Source organism: Monopterus albus, unplaced genomic scaffold (genome assembly GCF_001952655.1).
Source record: "Monopterus albus unplaced genomic scaffold, M_albus_1.0 scaffold29.1, whole genome shotgun sequence".
Classification (NCBI taxonomy): Eukaryota; Metazoa; Chordata; class Actinopteri; order Synbranchiformes; family Synbranchidae; genus Monopterus; species Monopterus albus.
Window position 1 is genome coordinate 2,676,380 of NW_018127909.1, and position 6,033 is coordinate 2,682,412.

Sequence of the window (6,033 nt, forward strand, 5' to 3'; positions counted from 1 at the left end):
AGAAAAAGTTTTATATAGTATATATATATATATATATATACACGTATATATACTGTTAGTATGAAACAAAATATTCTTCACATCCACAGTTCTTATTTTGTATCCTTGACAAATTTCTTGCTGGCCTTACTAATTCCCCACCCTTATCCCAAGAAACTTGTCAGAATCTTATGAAAATGATCAATTATATGATCTCTCTTTCTATTGGAAATAGTGTTTGCATGCATGTTCATTTGTTTTATGTTGTTCTGGTTTATGGGAATTACCTGAAGTGTTTCTCAACCAACCACAGTTTATCCATACTCCCAAACATCTCTGGCTACATCTCAGGTTGCTAGATGTGGTCTGACTGTGAGCCTGAGTTTTGGTTTGTATTAATTTGAGGATTGTTATAATCTTCTTAGTGCTCCACACTAACCTAAATGTTTTAGGTTTTCTGTTTCTGAATTTCAAACTGAAAGCTGGGGTTTGGAAACCTACTTTATGTTCCAGTAATAGACCAATCATTTTGTGTTTTGCAGTCATGACACTGGAGTTAACCCTGTTATCAGTGGTCCTTTCAGCCGAGCTGGCCTTCTGCAGCAACGTGTCGCAGCCTCCTGGGACCTGACACACAACTGCAGGTGAGATGAGACAAGTCTGTATATTTAGTTGCTCATTTTTTGAGTCTCACAGTTTGGTATGTGGGGCACAGGAAAAACACAAATGCTTTTAAATGCATACAAAGATAAAACTTAAGAAACACGAACGCATACATTACAGACTGATAACCTTGTGTACTCGAGGCTGAATGTGAACACAGTGTTTCCAGAGGATTAGTGTGTTTTTGTCTTGCAAAGTTTTCACCTTTGTGTGTCGGCTATTTCCCCTGGCTTCCTGTAAATCTTTGTCAGAACTCAAAAGTTGTTTTGTGGAGCCGTGGAGATTAAACAACTGACAGCTATCGCAGTTAATTAGTTTGCTAGGACTTTACTGTCACCAGAGCTGGGCTAATAAATGAAATGAGCAAAGATGCTGCTGTAGCTTCAGCATCGCTCCAAAGGGGATTACCATTGATGTTCTCATTTCAATTCATCACGTAGGATGATAAACTGGTGGAAACATGAGACAAGTGTACGCACAAATATGCATGTTTGGAACATCTTTGTCTTTATTTAGTCTAAATTGAGGGACATCTTCATCTGATCACTGCTCCTTTGCAGGATTCACATCTCACCTGTTCCCCAGGCATACAAATTTTCTTCCACTCCTTAAACTTGATAGTTGGAAATGTAATATTATTAATAAGGAATGCATGCCCCTGACATGTCGCTCATCAGTGCTTTGTAATAGCTTTATACATGATTTTGTCCTGTGTTGCACACAAATCTCTTTTGTGCTCCTTCTTTCTTTCTTTTCTTTTCACACAAACACTCAAACAGCCAAATCATGTCTAGACTCTCTGTCAGCCTAAATGACAGCTCACTGTAAGGCATTTGATTGTTCACCACCAAACCAAGATGTTTTCTTTCCTTTTCTAGCTTAATACTGAACTAGTGTTTTTTGTATTTTGTGTGTCTGTAAGAACTTGAGACAACATGGCAGCTGTTAGTTGACAAAAAAATCAATTTAAATTTTGAAGAAAACAAAAGAAAATAATCTGTTTACCTTCTGGTTTTTGCTGTATAATCAAGGGATAATACACTGAGTGACTGACAGGTTGACAGCTTCATTCTCTGTGCTGTAGCAGTCTTGTCCAGTGTGTTTACAAGAGCAGGTAATAATGACACAGGTTAATATTTTGATCTCTATCACTGTCAACAAGCCCCTCTCCACCTGCCACCAACCTTCACTTTCAGTCATCCTGGAGCTTGAATCTGTGATTCATACAGGTGCACTTCTATCCTCCATCTGCTCTCTTTGTGACACACATGCTTGCATACGTGCATGCATGCACTACATCCAGACCAGTGGTGTTGAATGATTCATGATATCCAGCCAGCCCATGAGACAAACCTGTGGGAGAGGCAGTTTATAAAAAAGAGTAAAAGAGTTCATACTTGCATTACACTAGATTTAGACAAAACTGCTACAACAACAGTGATAAATTCTTCTGTCTGGCAGAGGCAGTCAAACAGCGCACAGACGGTGGGAAGACAACTCTGCAGAGTCTGGGGAAACATGATCCTGGAAATCTAAAGTCTGCTTGCTGAGATGGAGATGAATGTCTGCAAATGAAATCTGTGCTAAGAAAACAATTTGCCACATGATTTTTTTCTTACCCAGTTGCTTATTGAAAGGTCCCTGTTGTCATGGTTACATCACACATGGACACAGCCATGTCCTTACTGTTATGGCTGTTTCCTTTAGCCTTTTGCTGCATGATGTGGAGGTTATGGTTGAACAACCAACAAGGCAGAGTGTGAGACAGTGATTGGAAAAATATGTGGGTGGCTAATTGAGTAATAACATTATCATCTAGGCCTGCAGACAATCTTGTGTGCTCACTTTTAATGCACACATGATACCATTATTTTACATTATAAAGCATCACTGGAGTAATGCATTATTCCTGTTGTGAGGATCAGTAGAAGTTAGAAGCGACTATCAAAGCTATGTGTGGGCAGTTGGCTTCATTTATGAAAAATGCCCCTTTCAACATTCGAGAGAATTGAGAAAGTGATGCATGTTCATCCAAACATCCGGATTTATTGGCAACTTGTTTGTTGTCCTAGCACGATACATGGGTGATTAGTATATTCCTGTAAAAATGTCTTATGATTATTCTTTCTGCCAAAGAGCAAGAATATCACTTTTATATTCAGAAACACCAATTCTAGGCTTTTACTCATAATTTAGTCTGATTTATGAATTTCAAAGCCTGATTCTCTGCCTGTGATTCCCTCTGTGAAACATTTAGAACACCAGATGGGGAAATAATGAACCTTTCTAGCTAACACCAGCTGACAGAACCTTACAAAACCAAACACTGTTCACTGGGGTTCAGGTAAGGGGATTGCAGGGAAAAACAAATGTAAGTTTCAGATGTCTTTTGCTAAGACAAACACTCAGAATCAGCTTGTGATCACACTTGACCCAGCGCCTTGTTATTTCTTCAACAATAAAGCCCAACATTTCCAGCCATTACCTCTGCACCAGAGTTAAAACAACATCACAGTTACCATGGTTACCCTGGTGGTTATTACGTTTATCAAATGGATGTATATGATACAGAACCAAGTTAGACCATCATCCTGAACAGCTGAAGCTTGGTAAGATTGAATCTAGTCAACATCACTAAGTAGCAGAGGAGGACGATAGAAGGACAGATGACAAAATCTGGAAGATTGGAAAGTAAGAAGGAGACTGAGTGACAGAAAGCAATGCATTAATGGAAGAAATGGGGTGTAAAGTTGCACAAATAAAGTGCAGGGTGTAAACAGATGAGAGGAAAATGCTGAAGCCACAGGGGATGATGGGAAAGGGTGCGAGATGGAAGAGAAAATGGGAGAGGGGATAAGGCAAAATATCATAAAGGTTCAGTGGTGTTATAGAGGAATGAGTACAGTGCTTACTTAGCTCTCTGCAGTGCGACTGTCTGGCCCCGACTTCTTTTATCCACCCGAGATCAAAGCGGCGAAAAAGCTTGTGAAATCCCAGGGGAAGCATTACATACATCTAGTGCGTTGTGACTGGATGAAGGACTTTTTGCCTCATTCTGGCCACCACCATGTTGTTGAAGCCAAGTAAGCTCTTATATATATTTTGCATAATAGGTATCCAAACATTAAGAACTTTCAAGCCCTTGTGTGGTTTGAATGTTTTTGAGGACAAATTATTCAGAGAGCTTCAAATGACAGCACGCCACTGTTGCATTAATTGCAGAATATGCAAATGCAGCATAAGCCTTGTATAGAAAAAAGTGCTTTTCACATTTTACATTTTTTTTGTGTAGCATATGCAAAATACAGGCATCTTAAAGTGCTTTACATGGGGGAAAGAAATACATCAGACCAACATTTAAATACACAGTGAAGAGGGAAATAAAATTATTGAATTAATTAGACACAGAAAAAGGTCCTGTAAAGGGTCAGACCTGAGACTGAATGAGGTTGTTTCTGTGTGGTACTGTCCGATTCCTCCAGTGTCACAGTGCGGTTAACTGAGGCCTTACATTGTGTTGTCTGACACACATAACAGCGTCTCCTGCTGTCATAACCTCCTCCTTGCTGCATCATACTGCCTCCTTGAGTTTTCTCAAAGAGCTGCGTCTTTTGAATGTGTTTGTTTTCTCAACACAATAAACACACATAGGATTAGTTGTGAAGAATCTTGAGAACAGCTCCACACACCTGGCCAGTTGCTTGCTGGATTTGAAAAGTTAAAAACCTTGAAAGATGCAGCCCTCCAAACTTGGAAATGTCAGAAAGCTTTAGGGGGAGGAGGTTCCAGACTGTGGCTGACAAATTGAAAAGAATTTAGTTTGATATTGGATATTCTTTTGTCCTTGTTCTCGTGAAATCACATTCAGGAAAAAGCTAGACAATACATACATTATGTCAAGGAATGTCCTCACAACTATAGTGAGATACCAGTCTGTGTGTGTGTGGGGCCTGGTATTACTCATGTTGTGGGGATGTAAGTTTGTTTACAGTCACATTGTGCAGACTTGACATTCTTATGGGGACAAAATCCCAGTCCCCAAAATGTATGGAATGGAAATACAATGTGCGTCAGATCCATTTTTCCCAGAGGTGAGAGAGAGATAGAAAGAGACAGAGAGGGAAGATGAACAGAATGGAGAGAAAAGGGGAAAGTGCTAGTATAAGATGTGTGCTCAGTCATCTCTCTGTATATCTGTTTGGGCTTGCTTTTATTGATTGATGTTGCCAGTCTCTTCCTCACTAATGGGCTGTAGCAACATCTGTATGTGTTGGACTTTTATGTCCATCCTGTCTCTGCTCAGCCTTGTCTCAGCTGACCAGTCAGCAGGCACCATTCGTCCTTCTAACAAGAGGAACCTTTCTTTAGTGGGAACTAGCTTGAGTGATGCCATCGTGTCTTTGCAAAGCCTTTTGTGCTGGCTGGTTCTGTGAAAAGATTCACATAGACTGGGTTCATCCAGATGAAAATAAATTGCAAGTCTAGAAATGATAGGTCTGTAGAAGCATTGCATTACACGTTTGTATCATGTTTTGCCCAGTGTTGAGTCTAAGGGTGTAATTTTGTGCTCCAAGGTTTCACTGGTAGAAAGTTACTTGTGTAACTGTGATAACTGCACCCAGTGACTGCATATACGATGGACAGCTGACATCTTCCACGTGAAGCCACCATGAATCAATCGCCCCCTGGTGGCTGGTTGCACTCTAGGTCATAAACCCCACCTCGTCTTCCACGTTAGTGGATGGGACATGAGTCACACTAAAAGGACAAATCAGATCCATTTTTCCCAGAGGTGATTTCTGTGATTTATTGTTATTTATTCATTTTTGTAGACATTATCATGCTGATGTGTGTGCAAGTGGACCTTTTTTTTTTTTGGTAAGTTTGTTTTTATTAATAAGTCATTTGTTGATATAAAAAGAAGTGCACTCAGTGGTTGCATCTAACATCACATACTGTTGTGTTCACTGGGAACAAAAGCACTACACTGGATGAAGTTGGAACACATCAGATGAAGCAAATTAAATGCTTGTTGTATTGTGGTCAATGTCATTATGTGGCCTTTCACTGTAGAGCTCTTAAAAAGTTTTAAAAGGAGACAAGCAGCTTATTTTGAAACATGAATAATGTTACAGAGCACTGCATTCCAAATTGCAACAGGTGTGCACACTCCTAACTCAGGAGCATATATGAACCCATTTTGTGCAGTTCATTTTTGACTTGGGGAACACATGGGTCTGGGATTATTTACAATCAGGAGGAGCAAGGACAAAACAATCCTTTAGATGATTGGCCTTTTTCTTCTAATTAGAAATTAAACTTCAGGAAAGATGTACTCAAACAAGTGTAACAATTTATTTGAAATTGCAGTTTTTATAAAAGCTACATAGT

General features: G+C 39.6%; 1 long non-coding RNA gene across 2 annotated transcripts in view; it reads left to right on the plus strand.

Moving 5' to 3' along the window:
* Positions 1–4,015, plus strand: part of LOC109957840 (uncharacterized) — a 71,049-nt gene extending 67,034 nt beyond the window's left edge. For both annotated transcript variants that reach the window (XR_002274603.1, XR_002274605.1), the window contains 2 exons: positions 522–623; positions 2,104–4,015. This is a non-coding gene — a long non-coding RNA (uncharacterized LOC109957840). The remainder of the gene's footprint in view (positions 1–521; positions 624–2,103) is intronic.
* The last annotated feature ends 2,018 nt before the right edge of the window (positions 4,016–6,033 follow it).